Raw genomic sequence first — 10,358 nt, 5'->3', positions numbered from 1 at the left:
AAAACAGTTTCCTGTCTCTAAGTACAAAACTAATCAAAAGTAATTAAGCTGAATTGCTTTACTCCCCAGTACACTTTTGCAGTATATAAGATATACATTCATCATGGTATGAGTATATTCCAAGTAGAAGCCAACATCACTCTGCTGTATAGCAATTGCCAAGTAACTGAAATGAGGTCATGCACCATCAGAACATTGTGAATAATTGGATGAGACTATTAAACTCTCCAATAATATCCTAACACCCACCTAAATAAAGTGTAATATAGATGATTGCATAGAAACAGCAGCTTCCAAACAAAAAGGAGAAGCTTAAAATATTCACATAAACACTGGTAAGTAATTTTCAAAAGTATGTATGGGAATGAAAGAGAGGGGATTAATTATGACATCTGAAATGCTCAAAAATAGAGACAGCAGCAGGCAGGTTCCTGTAACAGGAGCTCAACTCCTTCTTGACTACTCATCAGTGATAATAGAAAGCCTCTTGTCTACAAAGATAATAATTAATTAATGTCAATGGCATGTATTCCTATAGCTTATGCTGTAGGTCATGTGCTATAATAACAGTTATGCAAATTTTGTTTATGAATTAAGGTTATATATATATATATAAATAGCACCTGGAGATACAATGTCATTGGATAAGAATGTAGTACTTCACCCAGAGCTCCCTAAGTCAAATAGTAACATCCCTTAATAATGTACTAAACAAATTTACATGACAGAAGTCACAAAAAAAAAAAGATTGTTCTACATAATAACAATAGAAAATCATCACTATGGGTAACACAGAAGGAAAAGCACAGAATTTTACAAGGCAACTGAAACACAATATAGGTGCCTGCATTCAAATTCACAATCCAAAAGCATGACTGCTCAGGTGCTCAGCTATGGAGCAACTTGAACTCTGAAAGCATCTTGGGTGGAAACTTCCTGTTTGCCTTGTGGTACTTCAAAGGGTACAACACCAAGTTCTGCCCTCGCTCATGGCCTGGCACATTCAGCCTAAATTTATATTACTCTACAATCCTACCTCAGCTGGGACCAAGTGAGTAGATACCTCTGGTCCTTAACCTACAAAAGAATCTTCATTACCCACATGTTCTCACAGAGTGCTCCCCGCAAGCCTGTATATTCAGGTTCTGTGCAAAAGGCAGTGGTGTGGTTTTACTTGCATTTTTTTAGAATGAGACTGGACAAAGAGAAAATGGTTAAACTGGTGTTATTTCCGCATCGTGTATGCAGGATGTGGAAAGCACAGTTTGATTTTCCTCCTCAGTCTGAGGAAGTTAATGTGGTGATATATGCTTTAGTTAATAGGCTACTGTAAAGAAAAATCTAACCTGTGAAGGAAAAAAGGAGATCTACTCTTTCAGAAAACAGAAAATTATTAGAAAGCCTGGTACTCATAGCTTTCACATGAATACTGGGATCCCAGTCCCTGTAACACATAAAAGTGCTTAATTTTTGGGGACTGGAGCATAAAACACTCATTGTGGTTGTTTTTTATTGCCCCTACTTAAATAACAGTTTCACCAGGAAGAAGAGAAGAAATGCTGTCCAAAGTAGCCTGAAAGGTGATGATTAGGTAACATTTATTGCAGGCAGGCAGAACATTCTGAGGCTGATTTCTTTCCCAGTATCAAAGAGGAGAAAGAAGAAAGTATTTCCCATGCTCTAGTATTGACTTCTGTTGTTGTTCAAGGATTTTCCAAAAAGTAAGAAATAGTCTTGTCTCTGTTTCATTACATGTTTTGAAAGGCAACAGTGAAGCAGTAAAAAAAATCTTCCCAAGATCATTGGCTGATAATTTGGGAATGCATGAGCCTCTGCTGAAGAGCCAGAGCTGTCTGGGTGGGAATTGCAGTTCACCTTCTGCTCGAGCATGGTTACCAGAGGCATATAACGCTCAGACAGGCTTAAAATGAGCAAAAGGGCATTCTTGACTCAGGTACTGATATTGAGTAATAACTGGAGTAAGAGCATTGTCCTTAGCTGTGATGTTTTAAAAACTAAGGCACTGATTGCAAGGAAATGGCATTCCTCTTTCCAAGGACCATAAAGATGACACTGAAAATCAAGAGGAACTCGTACCTATTCCCATGTCTGGAGTGGAAGCAGCCAACCATGACCTGAGCACAGACTGGGAACAAGCTTTTTGGATGAACTGCTACTTACATACCTCAATTCACTTTTCAGCAAAGTGGTAATTTACTGTGCCAGGAAGTACACCCAGATGCCAAAGTTCATGGAGACACAATGGATTTTCTATCTACGTGTGTCTACACTTTGCAAGTAGGGGATATCCTTGGATACCAAAACCTGAGTTGTTCTTCAAAATCTGGGGCAACACTTTGCTTGCCTTTAACTACTTGACTGTTTCCCTCACAGCAACAGAGCAGATTTCCTGTAGAAAGCTTTGATTCTACAAATGTGCACAGGATTAAAAGTAAGAAAATCAGTGGTCTTACTGCCAAGAAGTAGCAGTTGAAATTGAAAATTAATTGAGTGCAGAAGTGGTTTGCACAACGGGGATGTAAGATGCCTTAATCTTCTCCACTTACAGAGAAGTATAATTAAGTCTCCGGATCCATTCATGCCTTATCATTTCTGGCAACTGGAAGACCAACTAATACCTACTCTTACAATGATTTTATGCATATGCAAGTGTGGTTTCTTTGAGGAAGCCGTCGAGGTGACTGAGGTAAGCTCTCAAAAGGTTGCCCTGCGGCCAGGGCTGGGCCCGCAGCCGAGTGGGGACTTGACCGCTTCGGAGCTCGCGAGCCGGGCTAGCTCCAGCTTTGTGAGCCAGCTTCGCTCGCCACTTCAGCTGACCCCGCCATCCGGCCAGGCTCACTACCGCAAGGCGACAACGATACGTTTCCCGCGGGAGATCACACTCTGTGCGAGACACACGGGGCAGCGTCGCCGAAATGCTCTTCGTGAGGAACTTCACGGTCGATGGGAGGAGGCTTCAGCTGCCCGCTGTCGCGACATGGGCGCCCCCCTGTCGCCGGCTGCCCGCCGTCTCTGCCGGGCGCCCTTGCCGTCCGCCCCCCGGGGCCGGGACCCGCCGCCTGTTGCTATTTTCGCCCGCGCTGGCGAGCGGCCCGCCGGGTGTGCGGCGTGCACCCCTCCTCGTCTCGGCCCGCCGGCAGGTAGGGGCGGGCCGGGCGGCGGGCAGCGGCAGGAGGCGGCGGGCGGGCAGCGGCGAGCGGCAGGAGGCGGCGGGCAGTCCCTGGCCCGGCCCGGCGCCCGTTACCGGCCCCGCCCGCCTCCCCGCGCGGGAGGTGCCCGGGCGCGCCTGGCAGCCCGCGGCCGCTGCCCGCCGAGGGCACTTCCCTGCGGCGAGCACATCCTGCGGCGGTAAGCGGCGCCCGGGCACCCCCGGCTCCAGGCCTGTCAGGGGGCGGCGGTGGGGCCCGCCATGCCCCCACTGTGGGCCGGCCCGGGGCAGCGGCGCCGGAGGGGCCGAGCAGTGTTTTGGGAGGTAGAGGGGAAGGAGGAAGAGCAGCTCTTGGCGCAGAGGAAGTGAAGAGTTGTGGAGAGGAGCGCGGCACCCGCCGCGGGCGACCCGTGCCTGCACCCGCGCTGTGAGGGGGGAGCAGCCTCCGGCGCCGGGCGGGTCCGGCCGGGGCCCCGCAGCGGGAAGGGCGGGCTGCGCGCTCCCGGCGGGTCCCGCCGTCGCTCCTAACGGGGCTCCCGGCGAAGACGCAGCTCTGGCTGTGGAAACAGCGTTGCTGCCGGACGGGGCGGCCGGGCGGAGCGCAGCGGGGACGGGGGCGCCGGTGCCGCTGTTCTGAGAGAGTTGGCTCCTCGTCAGAATAACCAAAAGACCGGCTCGAATTTAATCTGTCAGTGACCTGAGGTTTAGTTCCTTTTCTCTTGTCTGCTCTTTCCTCGTTCATCTATGCAAAATAGGTGGGTATAACTCCTCCCAGACCCCGCTTCGTCTCAGAGCAGCCAAGGGGCTCTTCCCCGGGGAAAACGGACCTTTCGGACCGCGGCACGGCCGAATGTAACTTTCAGTCTGCCCCCGGCGGCGCGGTGTTCTTATGGCCCTTTAAATTCGCGAACTAAGCCAACAGGGGAATGATCTCTCTGCGTTCACGAGAGGTATGGAACGAATGTGGCTATTTATAGAGCAGTTCGAAAAGATTGAGGCCTTTGTGTGCTGTGTTTTATTTGGGAGAGAGGCAAACATGGCAGATCTGCTGTAGGAACCTTTAGTAGTGCAGATGGTGGGATTTGTGTCTGCGTTAAGCCCAGAGATTGAATGGTAGGTACATCGTGGGTCAAAATTAATAAGTTACACATTTTCTGAATAGCAAATACCTCTGAGCTGATGCATATGACTATACTTTTAACACTTGTAAGTGCTGAAATAGAAATTTGTCACAGGTTGTTATATAGGAATGCTGAAAATCATAGGTAATGCACGGAAGTAGAAATGTTTGCAGGTGAGAAAAACGACAGGATGAAAGGAAAGTGAAACACATTCAGTGATATGTGGATGACTTGACACTTTTTTCACTTGAATTTGGTTAACTACAAAGTTGCATGCAGGCATTTTGGCTGTGGATATGCAGTTGAATAAAAATGAATGGCATTCATAATGTAATTTACCTAGCAAGCTTTCTTTTACAAAATTTTTTTTTTCAGTGCATTACATTCGTAGAATAGCTCAATATTTTGTTCAGGTCTCTATGAGGCTGAGTCAGAAGACTTCAATCATCAGCATATTAATTTCCATGGACTTGATTAAAGAAATAGCAACAGGTGTTAAGGGCAGGAACAGCTAGCTGTTTTCTTCATTTGATAGTTGATTATAAACGTGTATATTTGTAATCAAGAACATACTACCATTTTGTTGCAATTTTTTCATTAATAGCCTATTTATATAACTTACTTGAGGAGTGATATAAATGCTGGCTGTGCTGGTAAATATTTTAGGTGTGTTTATTACTGGAACTAGTACCAGAGTACATGGTTATGTTATTCAGCACCCAGTCTGGAGTTGCTAACAGCATTTAAGCATTAAGTCTTTTAAAAGTCAGCATTTAATGAAAAAATAATGGAAATTAAAACTAGTTTCTGAGGCAGATTGGTTTCTGGACTTATGTATGCTTTTGGCCACAGCAAACCATAGCTTCAGAGGGAAACAGCAGATAATAAGTAGCTATGAGATAAAAAGAATATCCTTGCAATAAGAGGGATGTGTCATGCTTCCAAGTGCCCATTTGAATTAAATAAAAAAACTTTTTGAACACTGTTCTCAGCAGAGACCATGTCATTACATACTTAATATATTTTCTCATTTATGTTTTTCTATATATCCTGCCAGGTGGATAGAGAAAACTGTCAGCTTGAGCAAAGACAATGTAAATTTCAGTTAGGGATCAGAAAGAGAGGGAGACAAGTGGTATTTACTTCTGGCTAGTGTTCCAGAGTTCTGGCTGCAGGCCAGGGCTCCTCATAATCCTTAAGTAGTATGATATTTCTGCTAAAATAATCAGTGGTAAAGTGCAGTCAGTACCAGTGCCTCTGGTTCCATTTGTCAACAGGGTTCAGTGCTAATGCCATGCAGAGAAGAGCTGAACAAATTTGTGCTATTTAAGACCAGCTGTTTTTCATAAGAGCTAGCTGTATGGTTGCATTTTTTGCTTAGCTTCTTGAAGGAGAGGAAAACTGACTTACAGAAACTTACATAAACTAAAGCTGCTGTCATGTCCCGAGCCTGATGTGGAGTAACTGCACAGTTGTGTCTCAGAAGAACTGCAGAGGTCGAGGACGATGGCATCTTTCTCCTCAGCTCCCAGGTCAAACCCCTCATTTATTCCTGGCTGTGTGAAAGCCCTGACTGCTTCCTTGCGTGACGCATCTTCCAAGCTCGTGAGTTCTGCTCTGAGTCCCAGCACTCCAACTGCTACCAAAGCAGGCAAGGAACTGGAGAAGGGTGAAGGGTTGCTTAAGTCTGCAGTTACCAATGTTCTGAACAATAGTTTAAAACTTTTGGCTGCATGTCTGTATTGAATTTAGTCTGATTGAGAAGAAAGGACAAAAGAAGGGTAACACCTCACCACTGTAAATGTTTCTGTTTGTGTTTTTTTTTTGTTTTGTTTTGGTTTTTTGTTTCTTTGTTTTGTTTTTTTAGGGGGTGGTGTTCTTAGAACATTCTCTCTCCTCTCTTTTTTGTGTATTAGTTTGAGTCTATCCAAGATCTGCCTGGTGTTCCCTCAGGTACACAAACCTGATCTTCAGTACCTGACTTTTCCAGGTTACTTACACAATAACCTCACAAGATTCTCCTTCCTAACCTCAAAGCTTACCTGATCCCATCTAACCAACTGGCACCTGGAGCCAATACCTTGTCCTTGTGATATAGTCTTTGCTTTCTTGAGAGAGGGTGAGTTTTGAGGAATGCTGTCCTGCATGATGCAATGCTGCTTAGACATGTACCTTTGCATGGGGTCCAGAATAGCAGAAATAAGAATTTGGGTAGCTCTCCCTTTCATGCTGTCTTGCCATCACCCTCACTTCTATCTGAAGGGGTCCCTTTTAACTTGATGGCATAACATGGTGAGAATGTAACTTGATTTTGGAGAGCAAGAGACTAATGTTTAATTTTTTTTAAATTAGATTAGGGTTTTTAAAAACACACTATCAGATTTTGCTAGAACAGGACCATCAGTGCAGTGTTGCATGCTTTCTAAGCCCCCCCACTTGTGAGAAGTGTCTGGGTTGATCAGAGCAAAAGAGAAGCTGAGCACAAAGAGCACACATACGTTCCCATATGTATCTTCCACATTAATGAGTCAGTGTGGTGTTCCCTAGTATATAAGGCAGGGATAGATATATTAATGTGGTTTGTGTAAGTATCTTATGCATTACAGTTCGTCTGGCTTTTTTTATGCTGATGGAGCAAATACAGCTGAATCAAAGCAGGGTAAATAGTGGGAACAATAATGTTCATGTTCTCTATATCTCTGTAAACTGTGTCTTAGCAGCAAAGCTGTCAGCTGAGGAGTGCCACTCAAGCTGTTCTCAGTTTTGAGTGCAAGGGCGACCAATACCCTTTAAAAGATGCTGGTGGAGAGGAGGAAGAGGAACTGTCCTAGTTATGTTTGTGAGCACTGGGAGAACAACTGGAGACATCCAGTGTGCTAAACACAGCCCAGAGTACTGAAGCTGAATGGTGCTTAGAGCTGCCAAAGGAGCATCAAAGCTAAGGTAGAAGAAAACTAGTGGACAGCTGTATTTATATATCTTTTCTATTCCCTCTTGGGTTAGAGGTGAAATAAACATTTAATAAGCATGAGTTAGTCAGACACTTGGGAGGAACAGGAAACTTGTTTGCGCCTACTGTACTAATGTATATGATAAACTCCCATGGCACCTGCAGAGCCAAATTTCAGAGGGGATGAACTGAAAGGTAGCAACCAGAGATGGGTAAATGTGCTAAAATTCCAAGCAGTGGAGTCAGGGCAGACATGGATGGGCTGAGAGCATGGCTACTCTTTGGCTGTAATGTGTGCTTAATTTTATGGCTGGAAATAAGCCTGTTGAGAAGAACAAAACTATTTTTAGGTCTAAATTAAGTGTGTACATAAATACTTCATGGTCTTGAAGTAAAACCTCATCCTCAGTGGAAACTTGAAGGACATGGACACCAGCAGCTTGAAACTGGCATAATTTCTGGTGGGATTTGTTTACAATAAGTGACAGGAGGGGAAAACAAAGAAAGAATGGCTGGGAAAGGGAAATGGAACATGCAGAACAGTAATATACAGAATGATACGGGTTAGATAAGGAGACTTTCTGATGCTGCTAAATTTGTGCTCTGAGAAACTGCACTTTCAACCTCTCCTAACATTAGGGAAAAAACCTAGCATTTTGACTTCTACTTAACTGGTTTGATTTAGTACTAAGTGCTTTTCTTTGGAAATAACAAATTGGAATATTTATGCTGTTGACTTTGCAAGGTGTTTATTTTTGTTAAAAAGAGATGAATGCCAAGAAGCTTCACATTTATATTAAATACATTCCAGCATTACAATGTTTATTTCAGTATGACAGAGTATCAACCTTGGGTTTTTTATATGCTGTTCAGTCCTCAGACTTAGCATGCAAAATAATGTATTATATTGTGATATTCATTTCTCTTTGAGGCTGCGTTGCCTCATAAATCTAGGGTAAAAGAGCAAAAAGAAATTTGAAAAGTTGCTAGAAACAAGGGTGATTTTGTTGTATTTCTACATGTCTTTGCTTATGTTTTTTTTAAGAAGGGTTCTTAGAAAATACAAATAAGAAATTGGCTACAAGAAGTATGTGGCTAATACATCATTGTCTGTATGGTAGCTCAGTTCTCTTGTTTTCAACTAAGAATGAAGTTTTCTAAGGCTTTCTTATCCTGAGATTATTATCTATGCCACTGAGTGACAAGAGCAGTAGAAGCTAAAACCTTGATTTTAATGTAGTTTAGACTACACAGCATGGTAATTACAAATCAATCCAATCTTCCCTGCAGTTGCTGAACTATTTTTCATTGTTGCAGTTAAGGAGAAAAAGTTTGTAATAGTTTGTGAAAGAAGAGACCATTCCGATTCTTGGCTGAAGGAAAACTACTATAATGGCAACTGTGTTTAGCAGTCTTTGTTGATAAGGTGTAAAAATGCTTCCTTCAGCTGCCATCCCATTTAGAACCACAGAATCATTGATGTTGGGAAAGATCTCCAAGATCATCATGTCCAGCATTTGACTGAACACCACCAGGTGGATTAGATCATAGCGCCAAGTACCACATCCAGTTGTTTCTTGAGCACCCCCAGGAACAGTGACTCCACCACATCCCTGGGCAGCCTCTCCCAATCTTTACCACCCTTTCACCCTTTCCTTTACCACCCTTGAAGAAATTCTTCCTGATGTCCAGCCTGAACCACCCCTGCCACAGCTTAATGCCATTTCATGTAGGATGTAATGCATTTATATTAATCTAAAGGATGCTTTTCTTGCTCATTTGTGAAATAAACAAAAAAACCCTCCAACTATAGTATACTTAAAATGAGGCGTACAAATTCTTGATTTTCATGGCCCTTTTCCGCACACCTCCCATGCCCAGATAGACACACAGAGGTTTGTGAAAAGACTTTTAAAAATTTGATCTATGCATCTGGAATGCTATTTATTAGTAATTCATTGAATGGTATCTTGAAAACTTGCACTCTTAGTAAATTTGCTATTTTTGGAACTGGTAATGCTGGCACAGTGTTCATTTGTCAAAAGATTAAAAAGTTTCAAAAAAGTAAATGTATCCAAAGATGATTTCTGCAGCTCTCTTGTTTTTAGAGTTTGCTAATTAGTGCAGAAACATTTTTCCCTAGTGGGACATTTACAGATTGGTTGCATTTTAAACAGCTCAAAATTAATTTCAATCTTGAAAATTTTGAGGCTTTTTTAATCCTGAAATTTCCTTTCATTTTAAACAAGATGAAGGACTGTTAGAAACTCAGTCTGAAAATGTTATTACAAGAGCAAAAGAAGGACAAAGTTCAGTGGAAACTCATGAGAAAAATAGTGGTGGTTTTGATCATATTTATAGATGAACAAAGACAAGAAATACTGTTACCACAGTAAACAGATGGCACTTATTCAAAACTTGTTCAGATGTAATTAAAATGTTATTTAAAGATATCTTGGTACTATTTATGTTGTTTTTAATATGTCTTATCATGGGAAACTCTCATAAGTCTGATGGTAAACCAGTGTCCTGGTATTTAAACACAGGCAATTACAGGCCTGTCAGCCTTGCATCAGTCTCACACAATATAATGTAACAGCTGAAACTAGGGCCAATTAAAGAGGAATTAAAACAGGGTATATAACAAATGCCAGTCTTTGTGTTTTCATGGACTGCATTTCGTGAAATGGACTTTATGAAGAAATGCAATTATTGGATTTCATTACTAAAAGTACTAATACATAATAAGAGTAGTGGTCATAGATGCTGGGTATACCATGGTTACAGCAGGGTTGTGTGTAAGTTGGTATATTCCATTTGATATTTTAAGAAATGAAAATGATACAATGTCAGGCTAACATTTAAGTATTCCTGTCTGGATGACCAGCGTTAAAATGCAACTGCAAATTGTGATTGTCATCTGGTTCTTCCCAGAATGCTGTAAGGATAGTTGCTTGTGACTGCTATCTGACAGTTTTTCAGTGATCACTCTACAGACTGCTGCTAGCATTTTTACATGACAGTGATTTCTAGGGTGTTATTTATTGAAAAAATCTGTTTGGTTACAACCAGTAATCACTGGGCAAACTACCTAAGTAAACAGCTCCATGTTGGTAGC

General features: G+C 42.5%; 1 protein-coding gene across 15 annotated transcripts in view; it reads left to right on the top strand.

Moving 5' to 3' along the window:
• Positions 1-3,233: 3,233 nt before the first annotated feature.
• The window catches only part of TBC1D1 (TBC1 domain family member 1), a 99,097-nt gene continuing 91,972 nt past the window's right edge, over positions 3,234-10,358 (top strand). For 3 of the 15 annotated variants that reach the window (XM_050973611.1, XM_050973610.1, XM_050973609.1), the window contains exons 1-3: positions 3,236-3,369; positions 3,925-4,119; positions 5,672-5,941. The gene's annotated coding sequence lies outside the window, so the exon portion shown is untranslated. Of the gene's footprint in view, positions 3,370-3,654; positions 4,120-4,149; positions 4,283-5,671; positions 5,942-7,017; positions 7,234-10,358 lie in introns of those variants that run through there. The other 12 variants (XM_050973607.1, XM_050973601.1, XM_050973606.1 and 9 more) reach the window with 11 other exon arrangements.

This window comes from Serinus canaria, chromosome 4, assembly GCF_022539315.1.
Source record: "Serinus canaria isolate serCan28SL12 chromosome 4, serCan2020, whole genome shotgun sequence".
Taxonomy (NCBI): Eukaryota; Metazoa; Chordata; class Aves; order Passeriformes; family Fringillidae; genus Serinus; species Serinus canaria.
This window is presented reverse-complemented; position numbering and strand designations above follow the sequence as displayed.